General features: G+C 47.8%; 1 protein-coding gene across 2 annotated transcripts in view; it reads right to left on the bottom strand.

Moving 5' to 3' along the window:
- The window catches only part of LOC141133707 (C-type lectin domain family 10 member A-like), a 119849-nt gene extending 100033 nt beyond the window's left edge, over positions 1–19816 (bottom strand). The window contains exon 1 of one of the 2 annotated variants that reach the window (XM_073623205.1): positions 19217–19816. The gene's annotated coding sequence lies outside the window, so the exon portion shown is untranslated. Of the gene's footprint in view, positions 1–17094; positions 17508–19216 lie in introns of those variants that run through there. The other variant, XM_073623204.1, reaches the window with a different exon arrangement.
- Positions 19817–20341: the final 525 nt, after the last annotated feature.

Raw genomic sequence — 20341 nt, 5'->3', positions numbered from 1 at the left:
GGGGGGAACCTTTATATCAGTGCCCTCTTACATTATTGTATTCACTCCACCCTTACATTAGTCAGACGGCTCCAACTTGGCGGATATTCTATAGTCTCCTCTCCACAGTCCACACATGTCAGTCTCTTCCCGTAACCCCCATCCCGGCCGCGCTCCCACTCTTGACTCCTTTCTAGGATCCCCTCAGAGACTACAGACATGATAAAAGACAAGAGGTGGTCAGAGGCTGCGGATATGATACAGGAGGTGGACAGAGGCTGCGGACATACTACAGGAGGTGGACAGAGGCTGCGGACATGATACAGGAGGTGGACAAAGGCTGCGGACATACTACAGGAGGTGGACAGAGACTGCAGACATACTACAGGAGGTGGAAAGAGACTGCAGACATACTACAGGAGGTGCACAGAGGCTGCGGACACACTACAGGAGGTGGACAGAGACTGCAGGCATACTACAGGAGGTGGACAGAGGCTGCAGGCATACTACAGGAGGTGGACAGAGGCTGCGGGCATACTACAGGATGTGGACATACTACAGGAGGTGGACAGAGACTGCAGGCATACTACAGGAGGTGGACAGAGGCTGCGGGCATACTACAGGAGGTGGACAGAGACTGAGTGCAGACACACTACAGGAGGTGGACAGAGGCTGCAGGCATACTACAGGAGGTGGACAGAGGCTGCGGGCATACTACAGGATGTGGACATACTACAGGAGGTGGACAGAGACTGCAGGCATACTACAGGAGGTGGACAGAGGCTGCGGGCATACTACAGGAGGTGGACAGAGACTGAGTGCAGACACACTACAGGAGGTGGACAGAGGCTGCGGGCATACTACAGGAGGTGGACAGAGACTGCGGGCATACTACAGGAGGTGGACAAAGGCTGCGCGCATACTACAGGAGGTGGACAGAGACTGCGGGCATACTACAGGAGGCTGACAGAGGCTGCGGGCATACTACAGGAGGTGGAAAGAGACTGCGGTCATTCTACAGGAGGTGGACAGAGGCTGCGGGCATATTACAGGAGGTGGACAGAGACTGTGGGCATACTACAGGAGGTGGACAGAGGCTGCGGGCATATTACAGGAGGTGGACAGAGACTGTGGGCATACTACAGGAGATGGACAGAGGCTGCGGGCATACTACAGGAGGTGGACAGAGACTGTGGGCATACTACCGGAGATGGACAGAGGCTGCGGGCATGATATATCCTCAGAGTAGCCTCCTCCTCTGCCCACCATCATATTACTTCTCCACATCATTAGTGTGCTGTGTCCTCCTCCTGTACCCCTTTCACCTCTCCACAGGTCAGGGCAGCACTGTGCTGCCCTGACCTGTGGAGAGATGAAAGGGGCACAGGAGGAGGACACAGCACACTGATGATGTGGACTGGAGAAGTAATATGAAGGTGAATAGAGCACATCAGTCTCTGTCCCCTGCATATGCCATGCAGCCAGGGCCCAGGGACAGAGACTGATGTGCTCTATTCACCATCATATTACTTCTCCCAGCTGGCCGGCTCCAAGTAACATCCTCCTCCTTTTACTATGGATATTATATCCCCCCGACAGCTTCACTCTCCTCCAGTACCTCCACCTATGACGAGTGTGCAGTCATCCACTCACTGCATGACAGGACAGAGTCGCCCTGGCTGGCCGCCGTGGTCTCTCTCGATGGATTCGAAAATGGCGCCAGGCGGCGCAATTACGTTACTGCCATGCGCCGCCTGGCCGAGCGCGTACAAGCTTTCCCGAGCCCGTCCGGCTTCGGAACAGCGCATGCGCCGTTGCGTGGTCGGCTCGCGGCCATCATTTTTACGGGCACCGGTGCCTGTAATGGACTTTCACGGGCGCCCCGAAAAAGGGTTCAAAATTACGGGCTGCCTGTAAATCTACGGGCGGTTGGCAACACTGAGCACCCCACAATGAACTGTTATTACTGGTGTACCTAAAGCTTCAGTGTTGTTAGTGGTGTACCTCAAAGTTCACTGTTATTACTGGTGTATCCCAAGTTTCAGTGTTGTTAGTGGTGTACCCCAAGGTTCAGTTTTAGTAGTGGTGTACCCCAAGGTTCAGTGTTAATAGTGGTGTACACTATGGTTCAGTGTTAATGATAATTAGTGTTGGGTGAACGGTCAATATCCGGCCCGTTCTATGTACAAAATGGGGAACACAGAAAAGCAGGGAAAACTGGAGGTACAGGGAGCAGATCGGAAGGGGGAACCAAGACTGGGATCAAAAACAAGGGGGAGCAGGTACAAGGCAGCAGGATACAGCATACATGGCAGGTAGGTACATGATATTGTGCATCCATTCCAGATGCTTGTATGTGACATCACATACATCACATACAAGCACGTGGGCTTGATGCGAGAGGTGGATCAGCAGGATGAGTGTGCCAGAACAGGTAGATGTGTCTCATCTCTGCTTCCTTTCACCACTCTGTATATCTCACATATCATAGATGAGAAGAGGGTACAGCGGTAGGGAAAATGAACAGGAGGATACAGTGGTGGGGAAAATGAGCAGGAGGGTACAGCGGTGGGGCAGATGTGCAGGGAGGTACAGTAGTAGAAGAGATGATAAGGGGGTTCAGCAGTGGGACAGAAGACCAGGGGGTACAGTAATGGGGCAGATGAGAAAGGGGTTTAGTGATGGGACAGAAAAGCAGGGGGGTAGAGCAGTGGAGCAGATGACAAAGGAGGTGTATTGGTGGGACAGATGAGCAGGGGCTTACAGTGGGGGGCAGGAGAGCAGGGGGAACAGAGGTGAGACAGATGTGCAGGAGGTACATTGGTGGGGCAGATGAGAAAGCAGGTTACAGTGGTGGGGCAGATGAACAGATGGGTTCAGTGTTAGGAAAGATGAGAAGGTGATTCAGTAGTGAGACAGAAGAGCATGGGGATACGGCGGTGGAGCAGATATGCAGGAAGGTACAGGGATGGGGCAGATGAGCAGGGGGGTTGCAGTCCTGGGGCAGATGTGCAGGAGGTACAGTGGTGGGAGGGATGAGAAGGGGGTTCAGTGGTGGGATAAAAAAGCAGGGGGGTACAGTGATGGGGCAGATGAGCAGGGGGTTACAGTGGTGGGAAAAATGAGCAGGGGGGTTCACTGTTGGGGCGGAATGAGAAGTGGGTTCAGCGGTGGGACAGAAGAGCAAGGGGGTACAGCAGTGGGGCAGATTCGAAAGGAAGTGCATTGGTGGGACAGATAAGCAGGAGGTTACAGTGGTTGGCCAGAAGTACACAGGCACAGGGGTGGGGCAGAAATACAGGGGGGATTAGTGGCGGGGCAGAGGAGAAAGGAGGTTTGAAGGTGCATGAATTGGGGTGATCTGAGGGGTGAAGGTGCATGAATTGGGGCTGCTCTGAGGGGTGAAGGTGCATGAAAACTTGATCGCCTTGTCTCAAGGTCTTTTTATGTGGACCTTCTGGGGGAGAAGTACCTCGATCGGGCAAAGATGTTGAGTTTTCTGGATTCTACACCAGGTCTGGGAAATAACATTCCGCTGGCAAGTTTGACTAGGAAAATCACAGCAGAAGAGGTAGTCAAAGCTATAGATGGTCTGGCTATTAAGAAAACACCTGGGCCAGACGGATCGACGGCTGAATTTTATAAGACTTTCAAATCCAGCTTGGTACCCTATCTTATGGAGGTATTTAACGTCTGTCTGCAAGAGGGTTTGCTCCCTCCCTCCATGACACAATCTGCTGTGATTCTGTTGTCAAAAGGCAAGGATCCCTTGATGATTGAGAATTGGCGCCCCATTAGCCTTCTCAATGTCGATAGAAAGATTCTGGCGAAGATAATTTTCTGGCACTTGTCGTCAGTAGCAGACAGATTGCTTTCTCGTCAGCAGCACTGTTGGGTCCAGGGCAGGAGCACTTTTTCAGCGGTGTTAGCTGTCCGGGAGGCTCTGGAACATTGCAGGGCTGAGGGCTGGGAAAAGTATTTGCTGGCATTGGATCAGGCGAAGGCTTTTGATCGTGTCAATCATGACTACCTCTGTCTTCTCCTTGACAAGTATGGCCTTGAGGGTGGGTTTATTAAATGGCTTAAGACTTTATACAGAGAGGCAGAGAGCTTAATGCTTGTTAACGGTTGGGTTGGACAGCCCTTCAGGGTTGGATCGGGGGTGCGCCAGGGGTGTCCTCTGAGCCCTTTGCTATATGTGTTCGCAATCGACCCCTTCGTCAGAAGGCTAGACAGTGGACCGTTGTGCGGGGTGCCGGTGGGCATTTGTCAGGAAAGGTCCCCTCATTTGGCGTACAGTACTGAGGTCCACCAGCAGGTGTCTCCTGGCAGTTTGGAGCTGTCAGAAGAGCTTTTTCCTGCTGGTATTTTGTCACCTTTGGGCCGCAGTACTGGCGTCCACCAGCGGAGGGATCCTGGCCGTATGGAGCAGGTATTACCCTTTGCAGACAGGCGCCACCTGACTTCAATTAGCAGCTGCAGAATAAATACCCCGCAAGTGCACACACATCTTGCCTAGGTATTGTCCTTGACCCCTGACCTGCAGCCTGCATCCCTGATCCTGAAAACCTGATTTCTGAACCTGATTCCTGGAACCTGTTATCCTGTTCCCTGTCTGTTTCCTAACCCTGGACCCTGAGCCTTGTACCTGACCCATCCCTCCTGTGATCCATCCATCCTCTCTTGTCCTGTTTGTTTCCCTTCCCAAGCTGCTGACCTCTCGTTGATGACCCTGGCCTGGCTCTGTTTATGATCTCGGTACTCCCCTTTAATTGTATATATTTATCTGTTACTATTACTATTTGTGGGTTTCTGTCTGGTATTGGTTGTTGTGCACTGAGTGATATAGGAGGTGGTTGTATTTATATTTATTCATTTATCTTTAATAAATCACATATTTTCACCTTATCTGCGTTTGTTCCTCTGTTGCTGTCCACACAGCTCTGGTCACACCTGTTACATGACAGAATACCAAGGCCATTCCTGACCAGAAGTAGCTACAGAGGAACCATCCTGTTCTGTTTACTTCAGGTGAAATGAATTTGGATGTTATCAGTTACTATGCTCTGCTGGCGCCTGAGAGTGGTGAATATCTCCGCCAGACACTGAAGGAGTGGACGAGTGACCAGTTGTTGGAAATTATGCGTTTAGTTCACACTCTGGTGGATCAGGGTTGTTTGCTGTTTGGGGATGTGCAGCCTTTAATTCACATATGTACAGATCTGGCTCTGCCAAGTATTCCCAAAGGCCGTTATGACTTTTCTCCACCTTTCAATGTTAATCAGTTTGTATCCCTGGTATGGCTTTTGGAGGATGATCCCACATACTTTTGTGAACACTATTCAGCCTGCAACAACAAATGATAACAGAGTGCGTTGAGTCTGTTCAGTCTCTGGTCAGACAGGCAGAATGTAAACTACAATTTGTGCAACCAATACTTCTAGCATGGTCTGATATGCTGCAATCAGCCCCAGCTAATCCACTACCAACCACCTCTGCCATCAGACACCTGCCAGCCCACATGTCTTCTTCCCCTTCACCCGTGGAAACCTCAGTCACAGCTCAGTACACCTTGCTTCCAACCAAATACCAATACCCAGTTTCTACTCCCTGCACCTATCCTGCTTTTAACCCACCTGCCTCTTCTCGGCTGCCTGCAATCCCTCAAGAACTTCTCACAGCTACTGTTACCTCTCCCCTGCCATATTCCAACCCTCCTTTCCAGTCTGCTTCATTCCCTACCTACAGTCCTGCAGTTACCTATAGGACTCTAGTAGCTAAATCTAAAAAGAGATGGAAATTCTTTCCTACCCATTTGATCCTGCCAGTAACCCAACCTGCCTCTGCACCAGCTAATCCAATCCAGTCTGACGTCCCAGTGCTTGCTACCCAGTCTGACATCCCGGTGCCTGTTATCCAGTCTGATGTCCTGATGTCCACTTTCCAGCCTGATGTCCTGGTACCCGCCTTCCAGCCTGAGGTGCCAGAGTTCCAGCCTGAGGCGCCAGAGTTCCAGCCAGAGGTGCCAGTGCCTATTTTCCAGTTTGATGTGCCCGCCTTCCAGCCTGATGTGCCCGCTTTCCAGCCTGATGAGCCTGCTTTCCAGTCTGATGAGCCCGCTTTCCAGCCTGATGTGCCCGCTTTCCAGCCTGATGTGCCCGCTTTCCAGTCTGATGAGCCCGCTTTCCAGTCTGATGAGCCCGCTTTCCAGTCTGATGAGCCCGCTTTCCAGTCTGATGTCTCATTGCCTGCTGCCCAGCTCGACGACCTGGAACCTGCTGCCCAGCCTGATGTGTTCCTGTCCGCTTCCCAGCCTGATGTATTCCTGTCTATTGCCCAGCCTGATGTGTTCCTGTCCACTGCCCAGCTTGGTGTGTTCCTGTCTGTTGCCCAGCCTGATGTGTTCTTGTCTGCTGCCCAGCCTGATGTGTTCTTGTCTGCTGCCCAGCCTGATGTGTTCCTGTCCGCTGCCCAGCCTGATGTGTTCCTGTCTGCTACCCAGCCTAATGTGCCACTGTCTGCTGCCCAGCTTGAAGTGCCCACTGCCCGGCTGGACACCATGGATTTTTCCCAGCAAGTTGGAGCGTCCGGAGGTCGCTCCTTCGAGGGGGGTACGGTCAGGAAAGGTTCCCTCCGCTGGTAATATCGATCATTTGGCATGCAGTACTGAGGTCCACCAGCAGGTGTCTCCTGGCAGTTTGGAGCTGTCAGAAGAGCTTTTGCCTGCTGGTATTTTGTCACATTTGGGCTGCAGTACTGGTGTCCACCAGCGGAGGGATCCTGGCAGTATGGAGCAGGTATTACCCTTTGCAGACAGGCGTCACCTGACTTTAATTAGCAGCTGCAGTATAAATACCCGGCAAGTGCACACACATCTTGCCTTGGCATTGTTCTTGAGCCCTGGCCTGTAGCCTGCATCCCTGATCCTGAAAACCTGATTTCTGAGCCTGAAACCTGATTCCTGGAACCTGTTATCCTGCTCCCTGTCTGTTTCCTAACCCTGGACCCTGAGCCTTGTATCTGACCCGTCCCTCCTGTGATCCATCCATCCATCCTCTCTTTGTCCTGTTTGTTTCCCTTCCCCAGCTGCTGACCTCCTGTTGACGACCCTGGCCTGGCTCTGTTTATGATTTCGGTACTCCCCTTTACTTGTATATATTTATCTGTTACTATTACTATTTGTGGGTTTCTGTCTGGTATTGGTTGTTGTGCACTGAGTGATATAGGAGGTGGTTGTATTTAGATTTATTCATTTATCTTTAATAAATCACATATTTTCACCTTACCTGTGTTTGTTCCTCTGTTGCTGTCCACACAGCTCTGGTCACCCCTGTTTCATGACAGCATTACTGGTGAGCCGCCTTTGAGGGGTGTAGCCTATGCTGATGATGTTTCTGTCTTTATCTCTGGGAATAGAAGAGGCGCAGGAGGTGATGAATGCTGATGTCAAGGTGAAATGCTGGAAGGGGTGGCGGCTCTCCTTGAGGAAAAGGGTGGTCTTGATTAAGACCTACCTGATTCCTAATTTTCTGTATGTCAGCTTTGTTTGCATCTTGCCAGAGTCCTATACCAGGATTTATAGTTGTTTCTTCCAATTATTATGGGGGAACAGGCTGAATCTTGTGAAGCGGAATGTGACTTACCTATCTAGGTGGAAGGGTGGCCTAGGGATGGTCAACCGGGTTGTGTTCTTCTCTCTGATGTTTTGAAACATCATTTTGGTAACATGCTAGCAGAGAGACCGCCTGGATAGGTAGATATTTTCCAGATCTGGTTTAGACCTTTTCTGGGCTGTTGGGAGAGTGGCGGGCCAGTGAAAAGCCTAAGGGTCAAGCATGGTAAGCTTCCGGCTTATGTTGCCCCATGCCTGAAAATTCTTAGACGGTGGCATGTGACAGCGGAGGATATCAGGTCCCTTCCTAGGGGACTCCTGGGTGAGAAGATCATGGTTACTGTTTTTCATGCGCCACTGGCCTTAAGGGATTGCCTAGGTCATATTACGAGGGAGGGTTTACGTTTGATAAATTCTGAGCGGATTCTCTTGAAATTTAGGGACCAGGCCTGGCTCGCTTTCCACAATAGGCTCTATGTGAGGGGGAACTTGAAGTGCCGCTCTTTGGACAATCGTGGTTGTCCAAGGGCAGAGCCTCAGGGTGAAGTGGAAACCATGGACCACTTCTTTCTTCAGTGCCCTTTTAATGTAGAAGTCTATAAAAAGGTGGGGAGGGCTTTGAATATTCCTTTCTTGCCTAGCATGTCTTATGCCGAGTGGGTGTATGGAGCATTGCAGAATCGCAAGGGATTTGATTTGGACACTCTTTTTCTAGTCAGCTTAGTAGTCCGATATTACACCTGGAATGCACGGTGTCAGGTATCCCTTCGACAGAAAGTCCTTTCTGTTCCGGTGGTGGTGTGTGAGATTCTTGGTGAGGTAGGGAAAATTTGGGGTCTCGAGAAAGACAGATGGCGGCAAAGGGTCTGGATAAAGGCGTGGAGGAATATCAGTCCTGTAGCTGCTGTTTGTTGATCTCTGGGTGTTGGGTTCTTTCCCTGTTTTCTTTCTGGACACTCCCTTAGATTTTCAAGGATAAACATCATTTTGAAGAAAGGCTACGTACACATGACAATCTATGTTTCTTGGTCTGAATGTTAATCAAGTTGAGTAATGTGTAGAATTTTTGAAGATGTCTGTGCTATTTATTGAACCCTACAGACTAATGCCCCGTACACACGGTCGGACTTTGTTCGAACATTCCGACAACAAAATCCTAGGATTTTTTCTGACGGATGTTGGCTCAAACTTGTCTTGCATACACACGGTCACACAAAGTTGTTGGAAAATCCGATCATTCTAAACGCGGTGACATAAAACATGTACGTCTGGACTATAATTGGGGCAGTGGCCAATAGCTTTCATCTATTTATTTATTCTGATCATGTGTGGCACTTTGTCCGATTTGTGTACACACGATCGGAATTTCCGACAACGGATTTTGTTGTCGTAAAATTTTAAATCCTGCTCTCAAACTTTGTGTGTTGGAAAATCCGATGGAAAATGTCCGATGGAGCCCACACACGGTCGGAATTTCCGACAACACGCTCCGATCGGACATTTTCCATCGGAAAATCCGACCGTGTGTACGGGGCATTAGACTGGGACGCCATTAACCACTTCCCATCCCGCCTATAGACATATGACGGCCGCAAGCTGGCTCTCTCATCCTGGGCGGCCCTCATATGACGTCCTCGGCTTCCCGGTCGTCTATGGGGCGTGCGCGCCCGTCACATCCCTCGGGAACCGATGTGCGTGCCCGGCGGCCGCGATGTTCGCCGGGGCACCTGCGATTGCCTGTCACAGAGCAGGGACGTGGATCTGTGTGTGTAAACACACAGGTCCACGTCCTGTCAGGGGAGAGGAGACTGATGTGTTCCTTGTATATAGGGACACCGATCGGTCACCTCCCCCAGTCAGTCTCCTCCCCCCACAGTTAGAATCACTCCCTAGGGAACACATTTAACCCCCCTGATCGCCCCCCTAGTGTTAACCCCTTCCCTGCCAGTGACATTTATAAAGTAATCAGTGCATTTGTATAGCACTGATCAATGTATACTTGTCAATGGATCAAAAAATGTTTCAAAAGTGTCCAATTTGTCCACCGCAATATCGCAGTCCCGATAAAAATCGCAGATAGCTGCTGTTACTAGTAAAAAAAAATTATAATAATAAAATTGCCATAAATCTATCCCCTATTTTGTAGGTGCTATAACTTTTGCGCAAACCAATCAATATACGCTTTTTGCGATTTTTTTTTTACCAAATATATATATATTGTGTTTTTTTTTTTTTCAAAATTGTCGCCCTTTTTTTGTTTATAGCGCAAAAAAAATAAAGACCGCAGAGGTGATCAAATGCCACCAAAAGAAAGCTCTATTTGGGGGGGGGGGGATGATCAAAATGTCATTTGGGTACAGTGTTGTATGACCGCGCAATTGTCATTCGAAGTGTGACAGCGCTGAAAGCTGAAAATTGGTCTGGGCAGGAAAGGGGGTGAAAATGCCTGGCATTGAAGTGGTTAAAGTTCACGTGCTGCGCCCCAATACTTTTGGTAATATAGTGTATATATTATGAGCCTGCCTCGGAGAAATTTAAGATCTGATTGGTGATGACTTGTGGACTCTTTGTGGCTGGTTTCTATTTAAAAAAAAAAAAAAAAAAAAAATCTGGTCCATAGGATGTATACAGGTTTTGTAGGCTGAAGGGGTTCATGTTTTTGTTTTAATCTGATTTTATTCGTTTTCAATCATTCAATAGTTTTAGATCTTCCATATTAAGTAACAAATATAAATATTTATAGAACAAATATACTCATTTCAATATTATATTATTATTTATAATAATATATATTATTATAATATTATTATAATATATAAAATATGTATATATACAAATATAAACCAGTATAAATATAACCTAAATATACTAAAAACCTTATAGCCAGCTGCAGTCACAAGGACTTAAAACATAAAGCACGTAGGTTTTCGTAAATACATCAACACAAAAAAAAAAAAAAAAAAAAAAAATTCCTTTCCCTTCCTTACACAATGGCTCCACAGTAACCCCCTCCTCAAGACATATGGTGTAGTAACCTGACATTCCTGTAATTTATGGAAAATCAGGAATGCACGATAGGAAATCCTGCTCTAGAGAAAGGCCGACTCCTTACAAAAACATTTAAAAAGAAGAACAAAGCACCATTATCCATACATGATTTCTGAAAAATGATGTAAACTGGTCAGCCATGTGCAAGGGTCCTGCTTTAGAATGCATTCACACTTCAGCGTTTTGAATCGCGGGCGAGATTTGCCGCGGTTTGAAAGCGGCGATGTGTGAATGACAAATCGCGGAACTCACATTTGAGAGGCCATTCATTTGAATGATAGCTTAAATCGCGGCGTGGGTCTGCCCGCGATAAATCACGGCAACCCGCATCGCGTGAAGCATGTCACCCAAAAGTAGCTCCTGAACTTTTTTTTTTGGGAAACATGATTTGCCGCGATTGCAGTGCGATTTATAGTGGCAGACCCGCACCGCGATTTCAGGTGTCATCAAATGAATGGCCTTTCAAATGTGAGTCCAGCGATATGTCATTCACACATGGGCGCTTTTAAATCGCGGCAAATCTGCCCGCGATTCAAAACGTTGAAGTGTGTACGCAGCTTTAGGGTGATCCCAAAATATTGCACTTCATTGCTGTGAGGTGATATTTTCAAATAAAAGCGTTTGGATGTTGCTTGAAAGTTCATTGTTGTGCCGGAAAATATGAATTCCGATCTGTCACTTTACCAGTTCCCAACTCAGTATTATTAGTGGTGTACCCCAAGGATCAGTGTTATTAGTGAACCCCAAAGATCAGTGTTATTAGTGAACCCCAAGGTTCAGTGTTATTAGTGAACCCCAAGGATCAGTGTTATTAGTGAACCCCAAAGATCAGTGTTAATAGTGAACCCCAAGGATCAGTGTTAATAGTGGTGAACCCCAAGGATCGGTGGTGTACCCCAAGGATCAGTGTTATTAGTGGTGTACCCCAAGGATCAGTGGTATTAGTGGTGTACCCCAAGGATCAGTGGTTTTAGTGGTGTACCCCTAAGATCAGTGTTTTTAGTGGTGTACCCCAAGGATCAGTGTTATTAGTGGTGTACCCCAAGGATCAGTGTTATTAGTGGTGTACCCCTAAGAACAGTGTTTTTAGTGGTGTACCCCAAGGATCAGTGTTATTAGTGGTGTACCCCTAAGATCAGTGTTATTAGTGGTGTACCCCTAAGATCAGTGTTATTAGTGGTGTACCCCTAAGAACAGTGTTTTTAGTGGTGTACCCCTAAGATCAGTGTTATTAGTGGTGTACCCCAAGGATCAGTGTTATTAGTGGTGTACCCCTAAGATCAGTGTTATTAGTGGTGTAGCCCATGGTTCAGTGTTATTAGCGGTGTACCCCAAGGTTCAGTGTTATTAGTGGTGTACCCCTAAGATAAATGTTATTAGTGGTGTACCCCAAGGTTCGGTGTTATTAGTGGTGTACCCCTAAGATCAGTGTTATTATGGTGTACCCCAAGGTTCAGTGTAATTAGTGGTGTACCCCAAGGTTCAGTGTTATTAGTGGTGTACCCCTAAGATCAGTGTTATTAGTGGTGTACCCCAAGGTTCAGTGTTATTAGTGGTGTACCCCATAATCAGTGTTATTATGGTGTACCCCAAGGATCAGTGTTATTAGTGGTGTACCTCAAGGATCAGTGTTATTAGTGGTGTACCCCAAGGATCAGTGTTATTAGTGGTGTACCCCTAAGATCAGTGTTATTAGTGGTGTAGCCAAGGATCAGTGTTATTAGTGGTGTACCCCAAGGATCAGTGTTATTAGTGGTGTACCCCTAAGATCAGTGTTATTAGTGGTGTAGCCCAAGGTTCAGTGTTATTAGTGGTGTACCCCAAGGTTCAGTGTTATTAGTGGTGTACCCCTAAGATCAGTGTTATTATGTTGTACCCCAAGGTTCAGTGTTATTAGTGGTGTACCCCTAAGATCAGTGTTATTATGTTGTACCCCAAGGATCAGTGTTATTAGTGGTGTACCCCTAAGATCAGTGTTTTTAGTGGTGTACCCCAAGGATCAGTGTTATTAGTGGTGTACCTCAAGGATCAGTGTTATTAGTGGTGTACCCCAAGGTTCAGTGTTATTAGTGGTGTACCCCAAGGTTCAGTGTTATTAGTGGTGTACCCCAAGGATCAGTGTTATTAGTGGTGTACCCCTAAGATCAGTGGTATTAGTGGTGTACACCAAGGATCAGTGTTATTAGTGGTGTACCCTGTTAAATCGAGTTATTACTGTAATAATGATAATATCAATAATTCATATTGATGAGGAAAGTTCCAAGAAAATCCGCTTAATTCTCGTGTAAAAACTCAAAAATTAATTTAATAATGAAAATAAGCAAAATATTACAAAAACAATGTGAAAATGTAAAATATAAAAACAACATCAATAAGTTTCTTATTCTTGAAATGAAGATTGTATAAATGTATCTGTGTGTGTGTGTGAGAAAGTTTGTCAGCCTCCTTCAATGTCCCTCGTGTCTGCTGAAGTGCCTGTCTCCCGCAGAAACAGCCTGTCTGTACAGCCTGTCTGTACTTTTTACTAACTTCTTACTCCTACAAATAACCCCCACCATTTTCCATAAGGCTGGCTTACAGGTTCCGCTGAGTCTTATTGTTCCACAGAAAGACGTGGGCTTTCCCAGTTTCCCTCCCACCTTTCTGGGAGTCACTCAGTCTAACATTCCCGAGGTGTCATGTGAGAAACATTTAACTTGTATAATATAACATCTCCTTTTAACATTTAAATCAAATACTAATTTAATATTATATATATACACACACATATAGAAATACTGTAGTCCAAGGAAAGAACTTATATTCCTAGCTAACATACTGACACTTTGTGTCTTTAAAAAGGATGTAACCTTATCTCCTCCATTTGTAATGGGGGGAAGGCAGGCCCGGACTGGGACAAAAAAATAGGCCTGGGTATTTTGGATTGAGCAGCCCATGACATGTTAACCGGCCCCTTCCCCACTCTCCACCCTGACAGATCCCCTGAGAGAGGGGAGGGGGAACCCAGCAGAGGTGTGGGGGGGGGGGGGGGTGAGGTGGGACCAGGAAAGAGCATAGGGGGGTTGGAGAGCACAGGGAAGAACCTTGAGAACATGGGGTGGGGCGAGAGCACAGGGGAGGGGCAGAGAACACAGGAAGGAAAAGCAGAGCACAGGGGGGCAGTGGAGAGCATGGAGGGAGGTGGAGAGCACGGGGGGAGGTGGAGAGCACGGGGGAGGAGGTTGAGAGTACGAGGGGGAGGCAGAGAGCATGGGGGGAGGCAGAGAGCATGGGGGGGAGGCAGAGAGCATGGGGGGGAGGCAGAGAGCACGGGGGGAGGCAGAGAGCATGGGGGCGGCAGAGAGCATGGGGGCGGCAGAGAGCATGGGGGCGGCGGAGAACATGGGGGGAGGTGGAGAGTATGGGGGGAGGTGGAGGGTATGGGGGGTGGCAGAGAGCATGGGGGAGGTGGAGAGCATTGGGGGGAGGTGGAGAGTATGGGGGGAGGTGGAGAGTATGGGGGGGTGGTGGAGAGCATGGGGGGGTGGAGAGTATGGGGGGAGGTGGCAGAAAGCATGGGGGTGGATAGTATGGGGGGGGGATGGCAGAGACCAGAGGGGGAGGGGGGAGCACGGGGGGAGAGCCCAGGGGGGCAGCAGAGAGAAGCAGGATAGGAGGAGCAGTGGGGGCGGCTGCATATAGAACAATCAATCATTCTCTCCATCCTCCTCCTGCAGTCTCAGAATGCCTGCTTCTCCTCTCGCAGGCATTCCGATACTGCAGGAGGAAGATGGAGAGAATGATTATTCTATATGCAGCCGCCCCCACTGCTCCTCCTATCCAGGTTACAGGGGGGGCTGAACTCACGCTTTCTGCTATCCGGCACTTCTCGACAGAAGACCGGCTTCAAGGTGTCTGACCTGGCTCCTCCCCCCGGCACCAACAGCTGACCTATACGGGCAGCCGTATAGGTCCCGAAGGCGTCTCATCTAGCTCCTCCCCCTGGTGCAGATTGCTGAGCTTAACTGGCAGCCGGGCGGCTGCAAAGAGGCTGGATGAGTGGCGCAAGCTCAAGCCTTGGGCCCCGCGAGGACTTGCAGCCTGGCGGCCGCGGCCCGCAGGGCAAGTGCCCGGTTTGCCCTATGGCCAATCCAGGCCTGGGGGAAGGTGAGGCTAATTACTACCATATGTTAGAGTTCTATAGCAAAGCTTTTGAACCTTCAAATAAAATGTATACTTACATAAATATATAAGTCTATATATATGATTCACTTTTCCAAACACAAATATAAATATTTAAATGTATCCAAGTCCATTATTCTCAGAGACCCAATCCATTCATACATTTTGATATTCCAACATACCCCAAGGTTCATTGTTATTAGTGGTGTACCCCAAGGTTCAGTGTTATTAGTGGTGTACCCCAAGGTTCAGTGTCATCAGTGGTGTACCCCAAGGTTCAGTGTTATTAGTGGTGTACCCCAAGGTTCAGTTTCATCAGTGGTGTGCCCCAAGGTTCAGTGTCACCAGTGGTGTGCCCCAAGGTTCAGTGTCACCAGTGGTGTGCCCCAAGGTTCAGTGTCACCAGTGGTGTGCCCCAAGGTTCAGTGTCACCAGTGGTGTGCCCCAAGGTTCAGTGTCACCAGTGGTGTGCCCCAAGGTTCAGTGTCATCAGTGGTATGCCCCAAGGTTCAGTGTCATCAGTGGTGTGCCCCATGGTTCAGTGTCATCAGTGGTGTGCCCCATGGTTCAGTGTCATCAGTGGTGTGCCCCAAGGTTCAGTGTCATCAGTGGTGTGCCCCAAGGTTCAGTGTTATCAGTGGTTTGCCCCAAGGTTCAGTGTCACCAGTGGTGTGCCCCAAGGTTCAGTGTTATCAGTGGTTTGCCCCAAGGTTCAGTGTCACCAGTGGTGTGCCCCAAGGTTCAGTGTCACCAGTGGTGTGCCCCAAGGTTCAGTGTCACCAGTGGTGTGCCCCAAGGTTCAGTGTCACCAGTGGTGTGCCCCAAGGTTCAGTGTCACCAGTGGTGTGCCCCAAGGTTCAGTGTCACCAGTGGTGTGCCCCAAGGTTCAGTGTCACCAGTGGTGTGCCCCAAGGTTCAGTGTCATCAGTGGTGTGCCCCAAGGTTCAGTGTCATCAGTGGTGTGCCCCATGGTTCAGTGTCATCAGTGGTGTGCCCCATGGTTCAGTGTCATCAGTGGTGTGCCCCAAGGTTCAGTGTTATCAGTGGTTTGCCCCAAGGTTCAGTGTCACCAGTGGTGTGCCCCAAGGTTCAGTGTCACCAGTGGTGTGCCCCAAGGTTCAGTGTCACCAGTGGTGTGCCCCAAGGTTCAGTGTCATCAGTGGTGTGCCCCAAGGTTCAGTGTCATCAGTGGTGTGCCCCAAGGTTCAGTGTCACCAGTGGTGTGCCCCAAGGTTCAGTGTCACCAGTGGTGTGCCCCAAGGTTCAGTGTCATCAGTGGTGTGCCCCAAGGTTCAGTGTCATCAGTGGTGTGCCCCAAGGTTCAGTGTCATCAGTGGTGTGCCCCAAGGTTCAGTGTCATCAGTGGTGTGCCCCATGGTTCAGTGTCATCAGTGGTGTGCCCCAAGGTTCAGTGTCATCAGTGGTGTGCCCCAAGGTTCAGTGGTGTACTAACTGAAGACAAGAAAAATAACAAACAAAATTATATAAATACACACCCTAAAGAGTTAAACTACATATATTTTATTCGCTATAAATAAGCAAGATACAAAAGGCAACAACATCCCCTATAATCCCCTATAAAAGACCAGAAGAAGGATCCCTAGTGCAGGGGATGATTCTCCGGTGGTCAAACAACTTCCCAAAAGCTATATGACAGATGATCCAAATAAATCTCCACTCAAAAGATAAAGGGGGAGATAAAATCATGCAGTCGGTGGATCCCTCCCTCCCCCAATATAACACACCCCCCTATGAGCACCTGTTAATTCCCCAAGCCACCTAGGGTGAGATCTGAACTGGACAATTCCTGAAAGGGACAGTGTGATTCTGTAACCACAGAAATAGTTCACACTATTCCACTTCTGGAATAATACATTCACTGTGACCAATCATTCAAAAATACACGTCATTCCCACTGAAAGTCAATCAGTCAGTCGGGGACACAGGTAATGTCATGGGAAGAAGACACACTAAAATAATCCAAAAAAGGAAAAAAAGGGGTGGGGGTGGGGGGGTTCTCATGATGGGAAGGTATGTCCTCAAATATGAAGAAAATCCTGCTGTTTTATCTTGATAATGGCATGTGAATAATTGAACAATAACAGACACTGAGTTGAGCTAAACGGATCACTAGACACTCCAGTCCCGAACTGGTCCGGTATATTACACCAATAAGAACAATCTCACAGATATCGTCAGTGTAGCCGTATGCCAGGGTTCCCACGACATGCAGGTATATCCTATAGGCAATTTGTAGTGATAATATTATATAGAGCACTGTTAAAGTTACTTACTGTTCACACAGAGATCTCTCCAATGCGGGATGAGATTCAATCTGTCCAACTATATGCAATAGCCATAGATCTCCAGCAGATGACTTCTGATCTGTGGTTCTTGTGATTCCACATCCAAATGGGGTGTCAGTGTATAACAAACTGTTGGTGATCCCTGAAATAATTTTGTCTGTTCTCAGTAGTCGGTTATCCATATAAGCCCATGTTGAGGTCACTCGCGCTGTTAATTTCAAAGTATTATATCATCAGGTTCCAGTTCAGTTTCTCAAGCCCACAGAGAAGTGTTGGCTAGGGAAGGTGAACAAAAATGGGGGTGCTTCTACCAGCGTAAAAAGCTTCCATGTTTCATTCCTTCAATAGCGGAACTTCTCCAGAGCTTAGGAATTTGTCAGTCGTCACCTGTTTAAGTAAGGGGCCACAACCCGCCTCTAATTGTATAAAATTGAAAACAGATGCCACCCACCCATCAAACACAATAACTAATGTGATAATCTAAGTGTTCAAACTTTAAAAGTTTCCTGTAGCGGTGTGCTGCCCTGCACATATATACATAAAGATTCACATTTTCTCCCAGGCACAAAAGTATCCGTCTAAAAACGATGGTAACCAAAATAACACAAATAGCCTAATGAATAAAGCATGGGAGATATTTGCCTACAGAAAGATACTGAATGAGTTAATCCCCCATCCACAGGTGGCCTTCCTGTCTTCATCCAAGGGTTGAACTCTATCGGATAGACTGACATTGTAATGACAGGAGAAAATAGGAACCAAAAGAAAGGATATGAGAGAATAGAAACAGTACTGTATGTGTATTTATTCTACTGGAACACTATATCCAACGCTGTCCTGAATGTAACCACTACAGTCATTGTATTAGGTTCGGTACAAACATACGGGAGGACTGCTGTGTACTGGATCTGACTAATTTATCGCCCCGTGAGTACTCATAGCATATATTCCTGGGATAGAAGTAAAAAATTCTTTCACTCAGGTGTGTATAAATATACATGAACAGTTTATTTTGGTATAGTCTTCCCTCCTCTGTTGAACACGATGGAATCAACGGAGGAGGATAACCTATATCAGGGATATGCAATTAGCGGACCTTCAGGTGTGGCATAACTGCATGTCCCATGAGGCATAGCAAGACTCTGACAGCCACAAGCATGACACCCAGAGGCATGATGGGACTTGTACAGTAGTTTTGCAACAACTGGAGGTCCGCTAATTGCATATCCCTGCCCTATATTAAGATCAACTGCAGTAGATCCTGGGTATGTAAGGTGCGTATTTATCTACTGGAACTAATAAGTAACCAATGACACAGTGTCTCACTAAACATATGCCAGGGTGGACCGCAGTTGCCCCAGACTTGTGTGAAACGGTGTTCTGACATATAGTGTCCTCCTATCAGATAGTGTCCGCCCCGTACTGCGCAGGCGCAGCGCCTGCGCAGTACGGAGCAGCAGGAGATGCCGAAAATGTCCGAAGTTGATCAGCTGACCATCAGCTGTACACGGCGCTCGGGCACCTGTTAGCGATGGCTGTGTAAGAGGGCCCCTCGCGGGCTCGCTTCGCTCGCCACGCTTCGGGCACGGCCTCGCTACGCTCGGCAACTATTTATTCTAACTCTATGTCCACTTGGATAGTAGGGAATGAACCTGGACATAGGGTAAGAATAAATGCGCAGGCGCCGTGTACAGCTGACGATCAGCTGTTGAACTTCGGAGACTTTCGGCGTCTCGTTTGTCCACTGTACTGCGCCTGCGCAGTACAGGGCGGACACTTCTGGATAGGGGACTGTATTCGACAAGACACCGGCTCCATTGTGAACCAGCTCCATTGAAAGCCGGTCCCACTCACATGTTATGCGAATTGGATGCAGTGTAAATCACATTTAATTCGTATATATGTGAACCCAGCCTCACCCTTTCCAAAAAGCACACTGCCTCAAAATGCACAGATGTGAACTAGATCCATCAGAAACCATGTTAAATAGATTGTAGTGAGTTTCTACAAAATGCACTTAAAAAAATGCACAGGCGTGAGGCTTGCAAGAGGGTAGAGCTTGTAAATAGAAGATAGCGTATAATTTAGTTAAAACAAAGCAGGAACATACCTGAGGAGGTACAGAGAAGATATGTTCAGACGAGACACTCAGGTGAAGCAGAGCCTGAAGTGCAAATCACTTCTAGAAAGAATCACTTATGGAAATAACTCCAGCAATGTTCTCCCAGCAATGTTCTCCCAGCAATGTTCTCCCAGCAATGGTCCTCCAGCAATGGTCCTCCAGCAATGATCTCCCAGCAATGTTCTCCCCTAGCAATGTTCTCCCAGCAATGTTCTCCCAGCAATGTTCTCCCAGCAATGGTCCTCCAACAATGATCTCCCAGCAATGTTCTCCCAGCAATGATCCTCCAGAAATGTTCTCCCAGCAATGTTCTCCCCTAGCAATGTTCTCCCAGCAATGTTCTCCCAGCAATGTTCTCCCAACAATGATCCTCCAGCAATGTTCTCCCAGCAATGTTTCCGCAGCAATGTTTCCGCAGCAATGTTCTCCCAGCAATGTTCTCCCAGCAATGTTCTCCCAGCAATATTCTTCCAGCAATGTTCCCCTAGCTAGCTGCTGGAACTCAGATTACATGCAGTAAACTCCCATGTCTACATCAGGGTGGGAGGTGAGTGAGAGAGCGTGTCATTTGAAACAAATGATTTATTGAGGCTGAGCTCACACATCCAGGGTGGGCATTTTTGAGATACACAAACAAACGACACACATGCTTTTATAAACAACAACGAAAGGTGCTACTACCCCAAATTAATGAAACTTCTAATGAGCTGTCGGGTGCAGGATGTGCAGTTGCTCAGCTGTCAAAGTGATGAATGGATAAAGGACAATCTGCAACTTCATACATGCTCTTTAAATCAGTCCAAATTAATTACAACCCCTGGCAAAAATGATGGAATCACAAGTCCCTGAGGATGTTCCTTCAGTTGTTTATTGTTGTAGAAAAAAAGGCAGATCACAGACATGGCCAAAAACTAAAGGCATTTCAAATGACAACTTTCTGGCTTTAAGAAACACTAAAAGAAATCAAGAAAAATAATTGTGGTGGTCAGTAACAGTTAGATTTATAAAACAAGCACAGGGAATAAATTATGGAATCACTCAATTCTGAGGAAAAAATGATGGAATCACCCTGTAAATTTTCATTACAAACACTTATGCCGCGTACACACGGTC

This window comes from Aquarana catesbeiana, linkage group LG03 (genome assembly GCF_042186555.1).
Source record: "Aquarana catesbeiana isolate 2022-GZ linkage group LG03, ASM4218655v1, whole genome shotgun sequence".
Taxonomy (NCBI): Eukaryota; Metazoa; Chordata; class Amphibia; order Anura; family Ranidae; genus Aquarana; species Aquarana catesbeiana.
This window is presented reverse-complemented; position numbering and strand designations above follow the sequence as displayed.